The sequence below is a fragment of the Podarcis cretensis genome (assembly GCF_951804945.1).
Source record: "Podarcis cretensis genome assembly, chromosome: 9".
Taxonomy (NCBI): domain Eukaryota; kingdom Metazoa; phylum Chordata; class Lepidosauria; order Squamata; family Lacertidae; genus Podarcis; species Podarcis cretensis.
This window is the reverse complement of record NC_137178.1, coordinates 66,335,788-66,353,632: the sequence shown is the minus strand read 5'-3', so window position 1 is coordinate 66,353,632 and position 17,845 is coordinate 66,335,788. Positions and strand designations below refer to the sequence as shown.

The window sequence follows — 17,845 nt, the reverse complement described above, 5'->3', positions numbered from 1 at the left end:
CCATTTTTACATTGCTATGCAGATCAGAGAGTGGGTGGGGATATCTTCATCCGATGGCCATTACCTGTTTTGTTTTCCCACCCAGTCCACTGAAACTGGACCGCCGCATGCCAATTGACTGTCTGAAATGCACACATCTCAGCTCAACTGTGGCTTCGGTTTTCATATCATATGGAAGCTGATTTTTGAGGGAAAGTACACCAGGCAGGCTCCTGGCAACCTAGCAGTTCGAAAGTGCATCAAAGTGCAAGTAGATAAATAGGTACCATTCCGGCGGGAAGGTAAACGGCGTTTCCGTGTGCTGCTCTGGTTCACCAGAAGCAGCTTAGTCATGCTGGCCACATGACCCAGAAGCTGTACGCCGGCTCCCTCGGCCAATAAAGTGAGATGAGCGCCGCAACCCCAGAGTCGGCCACAACTCGACCTAATGGTCAGGGGTTCCTTTACCTTTACATTACACCAGGCAGGAGTGTTTCTCAAGAAGTTACAGAAGTCTTATGGTTTGCGGCTAACATCATACATACCCAGCTTGAAACATCAGTAGCGGGAACATGATGGAGACAAACTAAGCAGCAATGTGTACACATCCAGTGTTGTACAAAAACTCCTGCATGCAGACTTGGTTTGGGTTGAGCATTGCCAGTTTTATTTCTGTGATGTATAGACTTGAGTGGGGTGGCTTCATCAATATGCCTCTAGTGCAGGATGAAAGTAGGCTGCAGACAGGGCTGAAAAGTTACCCATGAAGGAACAGGGAGAAGAAAACAGAGGAGTAGCTCCAAAGCAAACTACCTTGGAGGCTAAGGAGGAGAAGGTCACAACACACCCAAATCCACCTTGCCTCTAGCTGATGCCTCATTAGGGAAGCAGTTGGGTGTGGACGTGGCTTCCCTTCCCAGACACTGAAGGCAGACAAGGGAGTGCACAAAGTCCTAACTGGTTCGTTTACTCTCCCCAACTTCTACTCCTTCCACGCTCCATTATATCAATGCCAGAGTTTTGCAGTTTATCTCACCACTGCTCCTGAGCTCTTTGCACCCTTCATTGGTAGTGCAGCAGTGGTTGGTTGCAATCTGTTTTTACAGAGATGTCAGTGGTGTGGGTGATAGTGGCCTCAGAAGCACTGTGAACCCGCTCCAGTCTTCTCTGTGATGTGTCATCTGCCATGTTTGCTATGCTCCATGAGACTTCTCTGTATGGGTTGTATGTATGTTGGGTTTTTTTCTTGGCCCTGCTCTGCTGGTGCACTCCCTACTGAATCAGCCTTTGCAACAATGTATGTTCTGTGCTGTCTTGGCTTTGGGGTTTGGTTGTGCTGGCCATGGAATCACTGCATTCTCCATCTGAAAAAAAGGCAACTGTTTTCTTTATATTTTCTTATTCCATTAACACTAAAACTATAATTTGTGGCTTGCCTCACATTCTTTATCTATTCATTCTGCATGCATTTTACATTACCGACCATGAATTCATGGAGACAGCTCTCAGTCTTTCTATTTCCCATCTGTAAAATGGGTACATGTCATCCAGGAGGGCATGAGACTCTTAATCTAAATGCTTGTTTTTTTAAAATCATGCACTGTATATGTGTGTGTTTACAACTGGGCCCATTCTCTACCACTACCTGCTCTGCAAGTGCTTTCAGACATTACTACGTGCTTGCAGTCCAGTTATATGGGTTTTATTGTATGGGTTTTATGATGAAAACAACACACACATTCAGTGAACTTGCAGGCAGGTGTGGAAAAGAGAATTAGATGGTGCTTGTCAGCCCTGCCCTGATTCTGATGCATAGGATTCTTTCAGACTAGTGTTGTATCTGAGGTGGAGCTTGTAGGGGTAGAGAAAACATGAGCAGGGGCTTGTCAGAACAGCCCCATGACCTGGATTATTTTAGGATGATCTAATTGTTTTAGGCCTGACATATCATGCATGGGTGGCATTGCTTGATGATGGGATGTGTGTCAGCACACACTGGACCTGTACAGCAATCAACAAAGCATTCCCCATGGACACATTGCCCACATTCTGTTAGTCTCTGCCTACTGAACAACTAATTTTTGACTGGCTATTGCTGACGGACTCTGGGACTCAAACCTGCCCCATAGTCCTGAGGACTGCTTGGTACACACAGTTACTATCTGAGGAGAGTCCCAATGAAAAGTTCTGGACAGTGTGCATATTCCATGCCCTATTTCTCAGGTTACATTTACTCCCCCGCAGCTTTGATTACAACACAGTTAGCACCATTCCCCTAATATACAGTTATTGAGCAAATACCCATGGGGAGATGGAGACTAATTTCCACAACCTGTTATCTTAATTGGTATTTAGATATGCTCATGCAAGCAGGTTCTGAGGGAGGTTATGCAGCAACATTACTGTCGGGACACTTAGCCAGATTCCAGTAGGCCTAGTATCCCACGCAAAATGTTGTCATGTGCTGGCTCCATTTATGTGCACCATTAGCCCACCAATGATCTATGGCTTAGAATGGGAAGGCAAGGAGTTGTGCAAATACTGTACATGAAAGGGCAAGTGCATGGATCAAGACTCCTTGAGATGAGATGCTGAACCCTGTGGCAGGATCTGCATAGGCAAGGAATATTAATATGTTCCACATTTTATATTAAGTGACCCTAAGATCTATGATTTAGTGCTAAGCTGGGCATATAGGAAAGTGGTGCCCATAAAAAACAAACAAAAGAGATATTACCATGTAAGATGTTGGGTGGCATTATTTCATTCTGCCAGCTGAAGCTGACTCCACTGATGTCCCCAAACATCCATTTGGACACATTGGCATAACTCGGGGTAGGAATCAACTTGCAGGCCTTGAGCTAGATGAATTTCTATAGTATTTGTGCAAGAGAGTGAGTGCGGGATCTTCTTCTTCGGCGATCACTCGTAGCCGAATAAGATTGTCTTCCATAAACACGGTTTTAACAATGAGTCCGTACGTGACTGTGGAGGCCAATTCTGGATCCACACATGCTTCCACAGTGGGGACATTGGTTTCCGGGTGGGAGTTGATCACAGTGTGGATTTACCATGCGTGCCTTCCTCTTAGCATGTTTCTCCCTTGCGTCCTGAGTTTGAGTGTCTTCAAAGCCCATGACATCTTTGGTAAAGGCTGTTCTCCAACTGGAGCGCTCGCAGGCCAGTGTTTCCCAGTTGTCAGTGTTTATACTACATTTTTTTTAGATTTGCCTTGAGAGAGTCTTTAAACCTCTTTTGTTGACCACCGGTGTTACGATTTCCGTTTTTAAGTTTGGAATAGAGTAGTTGCTTTGGAAGACAATCATCAGGCATCCACACAACATGACCAGTCCAATGAAGTTGATGTAGAAGAATCTTTGCTTCAACACTGGTGATCTTTGCTTCTTCCAGTACACTGATATAATGCCTTCCTTGTTCTCTTATAATGGCAATGACGCCTACCTGAGAGGTGCCGGAACTGAGTTCTGGTGAGTTCTGTCTGGAAAATAAAACCCTGGACACCCACTTTTATGGCAACCAATTTTGATCTGGCTGCAGCTGTTCTAAATGGAAGCACCCTCAGTTACACACATGCACCCGTTGTGATAGGAAGAGATAGCCCATGACTACACTGAAAGTAGGGTTCATGCTATTAAGCTGCTTCTATACATCACTGAGAAGACTGAGAACTCAAGGGTTCTATTTAAACTTTGAAACTAAGTCTCTTCACTTCAGTTGTTGGAAGGTTCAGCTTGGCTCAAGATGCCATTGGGTCCCGCCAATTGCCTAAAGTTGTTACTAAATAAAGTATCGCTCACTAGCTATCAGCAGGCACCGTCTGTGTTGGGTGAAGTTCAGGAAAAAAAGCTGGCATTATTAAACAAAAAAACCCTGAAAGGTTCTTGTTCACATCTTGAGGCTAGGGTTGAAATTCCCCCTTGCAGTAATCTAATAAAAATGCATTAAGTTTAGCAGTGGGAACTTTGGAAAGGTTTTTCTTAACCTCTTGATGTTAGGAATCCTCATTAAAATGTGCTAATGTAGATATGAAAGCTCGGAGGAGGCCCGTGTCAAGGGATAAAATACCACAGCTGTGAATAACACAGCTTGGTGCTTGTTCAAATCACAGAGAAAGTGGAGGTACTGTACATTCTTATATCTTTATAAGATATAAAAATCATCTGAAGGCTAGTTTGTGCAATGCTTGAATACCTCAGGTACAGCTGAAGGCAACAGGCTTAATGCTTCTTCTTTTTTAATGGCCAGTATATTTGGTCCAGTGAAGAACAAGATTATGGTGTGAAGGAAACCAAGGTTTGAAAGTGGAAGCTTCATTTTATTTTTTGTGGGTGGGCTTTATCCTCAATGGCTACCCAGAACTGTCCTCGCTCAGATCCTTCTTCACATGCAGATGGGGGAAAGAGACAGGTAATGTCAGCTGTTGTGATTGACAGGCAGTTGAAGGTCACTGGATTGACCAGGAATGGTGTAAAATCTAGCAGCTTGGCCTGAAACCTCATGTGATGAGGAACAGTATAAACTATTTGTAATAAAGCAAGCAACTATGGCTATTTCCAGTATTAACATTAATAATATTAATTCACTTTATTTGTTGCCTAAAAGAAAATGTCTCTGGGCAACTTACTGTACATACACAACTGAAAACAACCATCAAGTTTAACAACAAAATAACAATAACCCTAAAAATATATAGCACAGAAACGATGATAACCGTAGTGGCCATAATGCCATAATTCCCTCAAGCACCTGGGAGAGAATGTGCATTCAGGACGCTTCCTATTATCTCCACCTGACCTTGACATAACATTGTCAGCAGTGCTGTTGAATATCTAACTCTAATACTATTAGCCAGACCTATCTGAATGCTTAGAACTGATTCAAGAAGCTAGGATTGGGGTTTTTTTGTTGGGGTGGGGACCTTTTTCAAGTGTGCATTATGACATGTTCCATAAGAGAACATACCCCAAAGAGTTCAGCTCCATGAAAGCTTTTGTGCATTCCCAAGCTGTCCATCAAGACTCTGAAGACAGCTCTAGCGGCCTGGCAATGGCAGTGATGTGTGTGGAAATGTATTACTTCATTTTGTTACCTGCATAGAAAACATGATGTATTGATTCATTCTAAATTGTTTTGGGTCCAAGGTGTTTGGAGCCTGTAAAAGTTATGAATTAAGGTCCCTAAAATATAAGAGCTTAATATGAAAGAAATTCTCAGACAATGTAGGGACTATTAGTCGGGAACAATAAATCTTGTCAAGCCCAAGGTATTTCCATGGCTGTAAAAAATGAAGGTCACATGATAGCACTGTTCAGGGAAAGATGTAAGACATTCACAAAGATTGATTAGGGTGTGAATTTTACATCAATATCATTTTGAGAATCTTATGTACTTATGGAACTTCCAGCCCTAACTCCATTTTGTCTTTAATGACACTAAATTACTTTGGTGCCATTTGATAATTACATTAATCTCTTCCTTTCTAAGGCTGTTTCCAATTAGATAAATTCTCCATATAGTTTGTGTGTGCGCACATGTGTGCGTGAGTAGGTGTCTGTATGAAAAATGCTTTCTAAACGTGGAGGTGCTCCATAAAACACTTACATTGCAATGTTTTGATTTCAGCTGATTTGTGGACTGAATTTGGATTTCCCTGTGTTAGTTAATACATTCTTGGGACATGCTGATCACATATCTAGTGCAATTAAACAAAACATCACAGAAAAATTGAGAGTATAATTTTTTTTTAAAAAAACTGCTTTTGTAGGCAACAAAACTTTGATTAAGTTGGTCAACCAGTAGAACCTATTACTCAATTTAATTGATTAAGGAAATAAAGTTTTATCAGATTAACTGGTTGAAATGAACTAGAAGGGCACACTCATTTATTATTTTGAATCTATTCTGGGCATGGCATTAACTGTGTATTCAATGAAGTGCTTGCTAGGCAAACCCATTGGTAGCTGGTCATAGAATCATAGAGATGAAGGACTATGCGGGTTATCCAGTCCAACCCCTTGCAGCGCAAGAGGGATTCCTTTCCTAACCTTTAGGTTAGGCAGCTGCAGAGCTGGGTGTTGCTGCAGCCAGCACAATGCCAGTGCATGGCCGTTTAGTACTGGGGCAGCCAAAGAGGTGGCAGATGTTATAGGCTCCAAATCCCATCAACTCCAGCCAGCATTGTCAATGGTCAAGGATGATGGGAACTGTAGTCAGGATCAGCCCAAAACATTTTGCCAGCAGAGGCCGAACCACAAAATGATGCCCTTTCCCTGCCAGCGAAGAAAGGGTGAGTGAAGATCTACAGTAGGATCTGCTGCCCCTGTGGATCCTGTCTCCTGTGGTGGTCACCTCACCTTGTGTCATGAGTGGGCTGGCCCTAGTTGTAGTCCAGTAATATTTGGAGGGTCCCATATTGGCGACCATACCTTTGGTTTAGTGGACAATTGGTCCTGCTGACATCAGCAGCCTGTATGTCTGGCAGCACAAATATGAATTTGCCAGATTCACAATCTCATCTCAACCAATTATCCACCTAAACTATTTCTTTAGTCAGCCTACTAATAGTTGCTGACTGGAGCCTCGTGGCATCCAAAAGTGAGGGCAGACATTCCCTTTCCACCTTTATTGTCATTCAGCTGATGCCAGTGGTTTTGCCTGGCAAAGCTACTGCTGGCTGTTAGTAGAACACAATAATTAAACTTTTTGCCTTATGAAACTCTGTAGATACTGATTTGTCTGGTGAGGAACCATTACTCACCTGCTGCAGAAAACCTCTATGTTTTGGATGTTTTAGTGGTACATTGCAGTGTCCATTGGGCCTCTGTTGGGACTCACTATTAGGTCCTCTTTACTGAGAGTATGCTCTAGAAGAAAATCCAGGCTCATGACCTTTCCAACTCAGGGATTATTTTATGGAAAGAAATGTGATTTTTTACAAGTTTGTATCATTATAAGAATTCTTCTGCTAAAGCCAATGCAGATAAAGTCCATCATCATCATCATCATCATCATCATTATTATTATTATTATTATTATTATTATTATTATCCCCACATTGCAGAAAGCAAGTCTGTGGGTGGGACAGTATGGGCTACACTATTATACAACAACCCTGAAGTCTAGTTCAGGTGAAGTTGATTGCAGACATACTGCAATTAATTAAGGGCTTGGGAAGCTGAAGGGAAAGAAGTGAGGCTTTCATCACGGAGTACAAAGATACTAGTTCCACCTGTAGATTTTCATTTCATTCATTAAATGTCTATGCTACTTTTCATTCAAATGAAGTGACTTACAACCATAAATAGCAATAGCATGGTGGAACACAACAGAACATCACAAATACAGCATAAAACAAATAGAATAAGTAAGAAATCACCAGTAAAACAATTGCAATCTATAAAACACTGTTAACAAATCAGCAGCTAGAAAATAAGCTGTACATCACAATAAAAGCAAAAATGGTATTGTATGATAAACAAGTCAATACAGCATTTATAATCTATAAAACAGTATGAATGATATTAACAAAATAGCAAACGAAAGATAAACTAAGTGCTGTTAAGTTCACACACACTCTCTCCATTCCCTCAAGACTCCTAAGCTTTCCTCGTTCAGATAAACAGCAGGTCTACCCACTGAGACCTATAGACTTGAAATGCAAGTTTCTCAAGACTCTACCCAGGCCTCATCACTGTTCAGTCACCAGATCTACCAGAAATAGTAGACTTGTTATCTGATGCCACTTATGTTTGTTTATTTGGAGTATTTACTTTGCCCTTCCACCCCAGAGAAATTCCAGGGAACGCCCATGAATACCAGTCCATACCGCTTTGCTGACAGGATCAAAACCATAACGAAGGTGGGTCTGTAGAATAATTGCAACCCAAAGACTCCACCAGTGTGTGTTCATCTTAAATAATAACATTCCAGATCGCTGTGTGTAAGCGAGTCTGTTAGCTTGAATCACTTCCCTGGAGAGAGCATCAAAAAACTGAGAGGTGCATGAAGGTTTTGGGGAACCTATGACCTTTTCACCTAGGGCAGAGCCTTCTGAACGCTTCACCCACCTAACAGCAGCAGTAATGAAAATGCTCTTTTAGGGACAGAGATGCTTGAGATGTGTAAATGAACCTATGGATCCTCACCCTTCTGATTCAGATCACTCCTGCAAGGTGCTATTAACTATACAGGGGAAAGCATGCAGGCACTTTCGGTACCTGTATGTTTTCCTCACTTAGATGATAGTAGTTGATCAGGAAGGCGTTTGTACTGGAGATATGGGATGGGGAGGAGCAGCAGTTTAACTCCCCAGTGCTTCGGAGCTGAAGCTAACCTCCTTCCATTGCAGAAGAAGAAGAAAATGGAGATGCTTTTGTGCTTCTCTGATGTCACATCTAGTTTGGCCCTTAATGGAGAATGAAAGGCAGCTGTGACAATGAGCGTCAGCAGACTAATTCTCTCGCTCTTCCCAGTGCCATGTTTGAAGATGCTGAGCACTGACTGCCAAAGTGGCCCGTGTTGCAGATCTCCAAACAGCTACAGCTGCTCCCTTGAAGGCTGACGGACAGCTGGAAAAGACCTTGGGCGCTCACAAGAAAGAAAAGTGAGAACGCAGAACACTGGGGGCAAGGAAGACAGATGAGAGGGAAAGAACAAACCCATCTACCCACATGCATAACATCTTTATAGCCACATTTCCAAAGACACCTTGTGGACATCTTGCTAGCAGTTAACTATTTACTGCTTTTTACCTTTTAGAATTTATGTAAATATAGATAGAGTCAACCAACACAGTCCTTCTATAGCAGCAAGTAAAGTCTCTTGGTAGATATGTGAAAACTGGACTATTAATAAAATTATCAGGCATTTTAGCACTGAGAATAAAACCAAGCCCCATTCAGCAATTGATTGACACATCTGCTTGCAATTCTGCGCGGTTCACTTCCTGTATAGTTAATATTAGATTCAGTACCATCAGCCTCTGGAAAAACCTGAAGCTAGATAGAGCATGCCTGTTGATTTCTAACAATAACAGAGATTTTAGTAGATTATCTGCAGAAATAATGGGGAGTATTTTTGTGTGCAAGAAAACAAAATCTTTGTTGTTTCTTCAGGGAAAAATTGCTTGCAGCAGCAACTTATTTTCCTGAATCATTCTCATTATCAAACGTTATTTATACTTTTTGCCTTGCTGTGTGAGCTCATGATAGGACTATTTATATCGACCACATTTACTTTTATTCAAATTGATTGCACAGCCTTTTTCACTGTCTCACTTTCTTTTATTATAAGAGAATATCTGCAAATCAATGGGAAGCTGTTAAATTAAAATGCTGTACCCCTAGAGGACATTTAGAGACCAAAGAAAATATTGCATTCAAAGGAAAATATTAGTCTTTGCTGTATTGCTAACGCTTGCAATCTTCAGTCTTCTGTTGGAGAGACAGCCTGAATAGTGCCACTTGCTTCTGGAAATAAAAGCCACATGATGACATTAAACATCACAGAAAGCCTGGGTTTTCTCATTTGCAAAACTCTATTTTTGCATGTTTGAACTCCTGGTAAATATAATATTAATCCACAAAAATGTGGGAGTTCATTGGCATCGATGATTTCAAATGACAAACTAGGTATTGATGACAAATTGGGTTCCTTGTTATAGTTTAGGCCTCTGCAGAATATAATGAACAAATCTGAAAGAAGTCCATTAGCTATGAATGGCACCTTGCCAGGGATTCATTGAACTCTCTGGTTTTACTGCTTGGCTGGGAGTGCAAAAATGAGCAATGGGAGTGAAGCAACTGGTAAAACAACATTGCCACAACCCAGTTAAGGCTGTAACCCTGTGCACACTTACTTGAGAGCCAGTTGGTTGAATCCAATAGGACTTACTTTAGCATGGCCCTAGAATCATAGAATTGTTAGAGCTGGAAGGGACCCTGAAGATCATCAAATCCAACCCTCTGCAGTGCAGGAATCTGCAGCTGCCCCATACGGGGATAGAACCTGCAACCTTGTCATTATCAGCACCATGCTCTAACCAACTGAGCTATTGGTGGCCATGTATAGGATTGTGCTCTAACATGAATTGGTTGGATTTAAGGAAATTCAGCCCTGTTGCAGGTGGCGGCGATTCATCCACCCAAACATTGTAATATGAATGGCTTACGTTGTAATGGGTGGAATGGCTCTCACCTACAGGACTGTAAAATCTCACAATTGTTCCAAGAAATCCACACAGTTATGCCACACCTAGGGCTATCTTGGACTTGGTTTTGTAAATGGTTTGACACAGGGGAAGTCAGCTGATGTATTCTTGTGGGGAGCACCTTGATCTCCATATTAGAAAAAATATTTTGCCACACTCAGGAGTGGCTGGTGGGGAACTTCTGCAGTATTCACGCAGAGATTCCACTGGAAGTAACTGGGTGAGGGATGGGTGAGGCAGCAGGCAGCTGTGTGCTTTGAAGATGCACCAATGGAGCCCAATCTATTGCTTCCGCTAATGCATCTACACAGTGACAATCACCTCCCATCTCCCTTCTGGTAAGCCGATGTCAGTGCACCAGATATGTGCTGTTGCCCCTCCCTGCTGGCTTCTTAATAAGTAATCATAAATTAAACCAGTGCACTCTAAATAGATAGACTTCTCCGTGACAGAGCATGCTCTCTCAGGTTTAGCTGTGCCATTTCATGCAAAATTAAAACAGAGGTGTGAATGAATCAAAAGAGAGAAAGGGTGAAGGACAATTCCGAAATGCACGTTCAAGAAAACTTTTCACCACCCGCTCCTCGATTCAAATCTGATAGGGCCTATAATGGAATATTTTGCAGGCTGAATGTGCTGCACAGACCACTGGTTGGCTTACCCCTTCTTTGGCAGAAAAAATTCTCGTTGACTTCAGGTTAAAGCATTAGCTGGGAACAGAATGTTAATTAAAAACATTGTATAATTCTAATTGGCAATAAAAGTCATAAGTCTCACGAGTCTTAGATCAGAGACAAACTACGTCTGCTAGGAGACACTGGTGGTTTAAGAAGATACGTCATAGGAAATGTTGGAAGGTCTTGGGGGAAAGAACAATAACCAATACCACATGAGCTGAATGTTGTTGAGGGGGGTAAAATACGTGGGTCCCTGCATTCTCAGGAGCCCTTATATATTATGTACGTAGTAATGATTTCATTTCCTTATTTTTGTTACTAAACATTTGGCTCATCTATAGCTTTGTTTTTTTAAATGACAGCATTTCTTCTTTTAAATGTTTTTATGGGTAGCCTTGATGCGATGGAAAAGAGAATTGACATATGAAAAGTACATGGAGAGCTCTATAGCATTTTTGTTCCTCTAGATGACTTTGAGGTAATCACTGTCTCTCTCAAACCTAAATTACTTCACAGAATAGATAGCCTAAGCCTATGTTTATTTCACAATTCCGCTGAGTTCCTTGGAGGAAGGTTGGGGCACCATAGATATATCTAGAGCAGAGCTGGGAATACATTTAAATTACTGAGATTTCCGTTTTTGTCACCCCTCTAGAAAATGAATTCCGCTTTGGAGAATTATCTCCAAGTACAGTAAAGGTAAAGGAAAGGGGACCCCTGACCATTAGGTCAAGTCGTGGCCAACTCTGGGGTTGCGGCGCTCATCTCGCTTTATTGGCCGAGGGAGCCAGCGTACAGCTTCCGGGTCATGTGGCCAGCATGACTAAGCTGCTTCTGCGAACCAGAGCAGCGCACGGAAACGCCGTTTACCTTCCCGGAAGCGGGACCTATTTATCTACTTGCACTTTGACGTGCTTTCGAACTGCTAGGTTGGCAGGAGCAGGGACCGAGCAACAGGAACTCACCCCATCGCCGGGATTCAAACCACCGACCTTCTGATTGCAAAGTCCTAAGCTCTGTGGTTTAACCCACAGCGCCACCCGCATCCCCCAAGTACAGTATTCTCCACTATTTCTGTGGGCATGTGGTGACTCTGGAATAATGCTAGGTCCTGGGTGTTGTGCAGTATGCAAAATGGTGACCTGGCTGCTCCCATAGTTGCTGCTGCTGCTACTTTCAGCAAAACCAACAAAAATTAGAAACTCAGAAATAAACTGCACTATTGCCACTATTAATGGTTAGCCGCACTTCTGATAAATTGTTGTTGAAGTTCTCATGCCTCTGGAGAAATTCAGTAAAATGGTCGCCTCCCACTGCACCCCATATCTTGGCTCACAAACAGGACAGAGGGTTTTGACAGGCTACCTGCTCACTGCTCTACACAAACTCCTTTTTGAGGAGAATACATTAATTTTGCTCAGCAATCAAACCACTGTGCCACTTATCTGTTTTGCTATTGCTATTCCTGAATGTTTTAATGGAAATCCACTCAATTTAGGAAGTGATGACAGAAACAAAGCTAATGTTTCATTGCTGCTACTGCTTGTATCAGAATATGGTAATATAATATATTAATGGATTCCATTAAATTCAGGTATAGAGTTGGCACAGAAGAATTGAAAGCATGGCAAAGTCTTTTGCATGCGTATTTAAATAATGATTTATAAAGATTTATGTTGGTTCAGAAGCAAATTGTATAGCAGCACCTATTATATGGTGTTATGTGTTTCAGTCTGATAAATTTTGTTCATTCACACTGCTTGTTTGGGGAGCAGGAAGTCCTTGGGTGAAAGCCAGTGTTACTCATACCAAGAGAAGACCAAATGAAATCAATAAATTTAAGTAATATAAGTTCATTGATTTTAATGGGTCTACTCTGAGTATGACTAATGGTGGCTATCACCCTCAGAGTGCAAAAATGCATCTCAGCATTCTTGAATTGATTTTTAAATGGAATATTAGAAAGCTCGTTGAAGAAATTGCTTACAGAAAATACAAAATTATACTGGGGAAATTACTCTTTTGGCATGAGCTTTTTTATTAATAAGAGTAATGGATATTCTCAATTGCTCAGTTTCAGGATGTTTGGTTGGTTATGATTCCATTTTAACTGAATTAATTTGGAAACCATTAACCAGCTATTGAAAAGTTCACACTGTCCATACCTTGCCCATGGCCCTTGCAAGTATAGCCTAAGAGAGGGCTGTGAACCAGGAAATCCCTAAACCAAATGGCTTTGAACAAATAATAATGATAATCTCAGCTTCACCTATAATCAGTGCTCAGAATGAAACAGTTTGGTTTGAATTAGTTCAAAAATCCCTGAACTGCACCTGAAAGTAGTTCCCATAATTGCCAAGTTCATTTTTGATAGAACAGGGGTTTCCAAACTAAGCTTCTTTCAGCTAGTGGGCTTTATTCAAGCATGTGGCTGGCAGCGGTGGAGCTTCATGCTCTGGCACTGGGGGGTGGAGAGCAGGCGGAGGTGGGGCTGGCATGTGTCCCGGGGGTGTGGCAGGCATCCTGGGGGCGTGGCACACTGCCTGCGGGGGCGTGGCACCCAGCGCGGGCAGGGAGGCAGCCGCAATGGCACCCCACCAGGATTGTGCTGCTGGGGGCAGTGCGCTCCCCCCACACTCCTCTTCCTCCGCCAGTGGTGACTGGCCCTGTTGGAAATGGGATACTAGAATACATGAACCTTTTGGTCTCATCCATCTCTTTTTATCTTTGCCTTAGCCTCAGCCTGCCATATGCAACATGGAGACAGTTCTGTAATAACGTGTGTGGGGAATACTGAGCTAATGCATGCAAAATGCTATACAAATGCTAAGTATCATTGTTCATTAACATTGTTCATTAGTTAGACTTGATGGAAATATTTTGGACTTCTGCCTAACATTTCAACATCAAATCTTATAATGTTTGTGTGCCCTCGAGGTATGCTGTAACAAAGCGTGGGGGGGGGGGGGGGAGAACAAGTAGCAAAAGCTGAAGTCTCTAAATGTCACCTCATCTAAGGGGAGATTTTAAATCAGCTTTCATGTCAGCCTTATAAATATATATATATATTTAAAAATGAGGCAAAATCCAGCACAGAGTTAGCTGTTCTTAAATTATATTGAGGAACTGTTTAATACACACACACACACACACAGAGAGAGAGAGAGAGAGAGAGAGAGAGAGAGATTAGTACTGTGACATGAAGAAATAAAACGAAATTTAAAGGAAATGTGATGGAGACCTGGTCCAAAGTCCCATGTGTTCAAGTGTCCACAGCACTTGAATAATTAAATGGCTTACAAATGGCATGTGTTTGTTTCTTAATTCAGAAGCCTATAGGGTAGAGTCCCAAGGCTGCCAAACGGATGATAAATGCGGTGCTACTGTACTAAGCCCGGAAGCAACAAAGGTGTGTGCGGGACGGGGGGGCAGACTGTGATATTTATTTTTTTAAAGTAAGTTTCTTAACAAAAATGCACATTGCTTTGTGCGTTATAAGCCTGTTCCCACCTTCCAGGACCACTCCAAACGATTGTTCCGCAGGTGTATTCTGCAACAGGTAAAGTTGCTACTTTTGGTCAGGCAAAATAAAGGACAGGCTGGGCAAAATATAGGACAGGTCGGGGGGCGGGGAATTGCAGGGTTAAAAATCACTTTACCTGGTGAACTTTTGGGTTGCCTCCTCATGGACCCACCCTCTGCCTGCACAGTTTTTAGGAAGAGGAGGATGAGCTCAAATACATGAAGAAAGGCATGCTGTTTGAAGTTCAAACACGGCAGGCGACACTTTTCACAAAAATAAATAAATCATTTCCCTCCAGGGACAGGTGGCAACCCTAGCAACAGGTCACTGATGCAATAATAGTGCATTAGCAATGGATAGAAGCATATCTTGAGGGGCCCTCATAACTGTGATTGATGAGTATTAGAGAGATATTCAGAGTCATAGGATAATGGACTTGGTGGTGTGTGTTGGTGGAGAAGTGATAGTATCCCAAAGAAAATGGAAAAATTCTAGTTTTTAGTGTAGCTGTGACTGGGCAGAAGCTTGTTGTTGTTTTTTAGTTGTTTAGTCATGTCTGACTCTTCGTGACCCCATGGACCAGAGCACGCCAGGCACTCCTGTCTTCCACCACCTCCCGCAGTTTGGTCAAACTCGTGGGTAGCTTCGAGAACACTGTCCAACCATCTCTTCCTCTGTTGTCCTCTTCTCCTTGTGCCCTCCATCTTTCCCAACATCAGGGTCTTTTCCAGGGAGTCTTCTCTTCTCATGAGGTGGCCAAAGTATTGGAGCCTCAGCTTCAGGATCTGTCCTTCCAGTGAGCACTCAGGGCTGATTTCCTTAAGAATAGAGCTCTCACTTCCATATATCACTACTGGGAAAACCATAGCTTTAACTATATGGACCTTTGTTGGCAAGGTGATGTCTCTGCTTTTTAAGATGCTTTCTAGGTTTGTCATCGTCCACTGCAAAAGCATAAGATAGCAGCAAAGACAAGAGTTAATGCTCTTTCTAGATTACTTTCTTATGAATAATTGTTGTTGTTGTTTCTATGCAAAAATTAAAAATCAGTTACCCTAATATCCTGCTGATGCAAATGCAAATAAAACCCATCATTAGTATATCAATATTGCAGCCCAAGGAAATGAGTATTTTGTTTGAGAAAGCATGGATTTCATCAGTTTTGCAAAGTGGTCCAGTACTAACATTGCTGGTGGGGGGGGGGGGTGGACTGAGATAAAGTAGTTTTGCAGCGTAGTCCAGCAGTTGTCCAGGCCTTTGGTGTGCTGAGGGATTTTTTTGATGGGAGCAATGCATTTGGGAATTGTTAAATTAATTGCTGCAGTGACATGGGGGTGATTAACTGCTTTCCTAGCCATGGGTGTGTGTGGCGGAAATAGGAGTGAGTCGATGCTTGTATAAACACTTGAATGCATATAGTCATGTCAAAATCACAAATCCTTTTTGCTCGAGAGAGAGAGAGAGAGAGAGGGGGGGGGATGGTCATTTGGCCTGTGCTGATAACATTGCTGTAGTTATAATGAGTTATAAATAAGAAATAACCACAACAAATGCTCTTAGAATACACTGCTTGCTTTTAAACAATTTAATCTTGAAATTCATCCGGCTGTCTGAACCTTGGTTCCTGTAAATCTAAATCTCTTGATTCCAGCGGCACTATCTGAAATACCATGTCTGATTTCGCACTGAATATAGTATTGTCAGCCTAAGATTGGTCGATGAAAGTCCTACAATAACGTAATTGGTTTACAACTCATGAAACCTGAGCGCCCCACTCCCCAGTTTAGTCTTGGCATCGGCTTTTGCGATTTTAACAGCTTATGTGACTAGCAGAAACACAAAAGGTGAAGCCTTTTTTGGTATGGAAATACAACTACAGTATTGGAGAGCTTTACCTTTATGTGTGTCAGACATCTTATTGCATGTGTGTGGCCCCTGATTTATGTTTTAATTCTACCCCACTTGCAAAAGAAGATAGAAATTTGCACATGACCCAAACATATAAAATTTTGTGCATTTTTTGGTGAGATTGGGCCACGAAAATCCTGTAGAGAATGCTGATGATCAGTTTATATGTTTTTGTATGTTGATCCGGTTGAAAGGCAGAAGATTATGCTACAGTCAAATACTCCTGCTTTCAAAAGCCTTGAATTGCTGGAAACGTGTTGCACAATTTCTTTATGAGAGTTGTTTTTCCTCACATTTCTGGTATTTCCCAACTAATTATACTATGGGGAGTCTACCAATTGTCATTCCCAAAAGAATGAGCCTTACGTAGATGGACTTAATTTCTTGGTGTTTCTCTCCCCCGCCCCAATTTTTTATTTGCTTTTAAAAAGTATAAACATATAACAAACAACAATTCAAAATCCAAATATTGAGATTACTCTGAATCTCCTGACTTTCCCCCATCCCTTCCATGGGTCTTAATGATAATATTTACAACTGCATATCAATACTTATCCAAATTTTTATCCTTTTAAATTATCCATACTTTCTCTAACTTTACAAGTGTGGTTAAAATCCCGCCAATGTTTTAACCTGCTTGCAATGGTCTCATAAATAAATAATAAACTTTTCCCATTCTTTTAAAGAGTTCTTGTCTTCCTGATTTTTGAGCTTCCCAGTTAATTTTGCCATGCCGAATTTCTTGTTGTTTCTAATAATCAGTGCAGAACCCTGCAAAACTGGGTTTCTAAACCACAAGGGAAGTCTTCACAGGTAGAGGAAGTTTCACATTTCAAACATCACCCTCCAAGTCTGGGAGAGCGATAGGCATACTGAAATGGTAATGGAGCTCAACACACTTCTCTCCACTTGTGTGTAATGTTTGCATAAGAGCATGCCTGAAAAGATATTTAATCAGCTTAGAATCAGTTAGAAGATACTGCTTATTTTTAAATGCAGCCTGTTATTTATCTCATTTGAGTAGAGAAGGCTTCCTACTTCAGACTTCAGCTTCCAACTCATGAAGAATGGCACACATAGCAATGCAGAGAGGTGGAGCTCAGTGTGCTTATCCCACCAATGCCATATTTACATGAAATCAGAACACCTGAATAAAGTCTCTAAGGAAGACTGAGCAGCATAGAGGCAGAATCCCATTAGCTGGTGTGCACCTGGCGTGGGACTCCAACACATACTCAGAGCAAGTCGACATGATAAAAATACAAAGCCCCCCAATTTTTATCTTGTATTCAAGTGTGGAGACATGCACAATCAAAAGGCAGTAAAAGCGTATGTGCAGTTTCTGCAAGGATGCTTAGAATTTCATGGGAAAGGGAAGAGAGGGCTAGAATCCAGGTGTGAAGTCTCTTTTCCAGAGCTAGACAACTTTAGCACCTCTGCTTCCTCTTGCGTACTAAGCCTAAGTACATGTATGCGTCACTCCTTTCTACCGAATGGAGGAAAAAACCTGAAGGGTGAGAGATTAGGGGC

At 41.9% G+C, this 17,845-nt stretch overlaps 1 protein-coding gene across 6 annotated transcripts in view; it reads left to right on the top strand.

Annotated features, from left to right (window-relative positions):
* PCDH7 (protocadherin 7) overlaps window positions 1-17,845 on the top strand; it is a 414,130-nt gene that overhangs the window by 33,371 nt on the left and 362,914 nt on the right. The gene's annotated exons all lie outside the window — the stretch shown is intronic.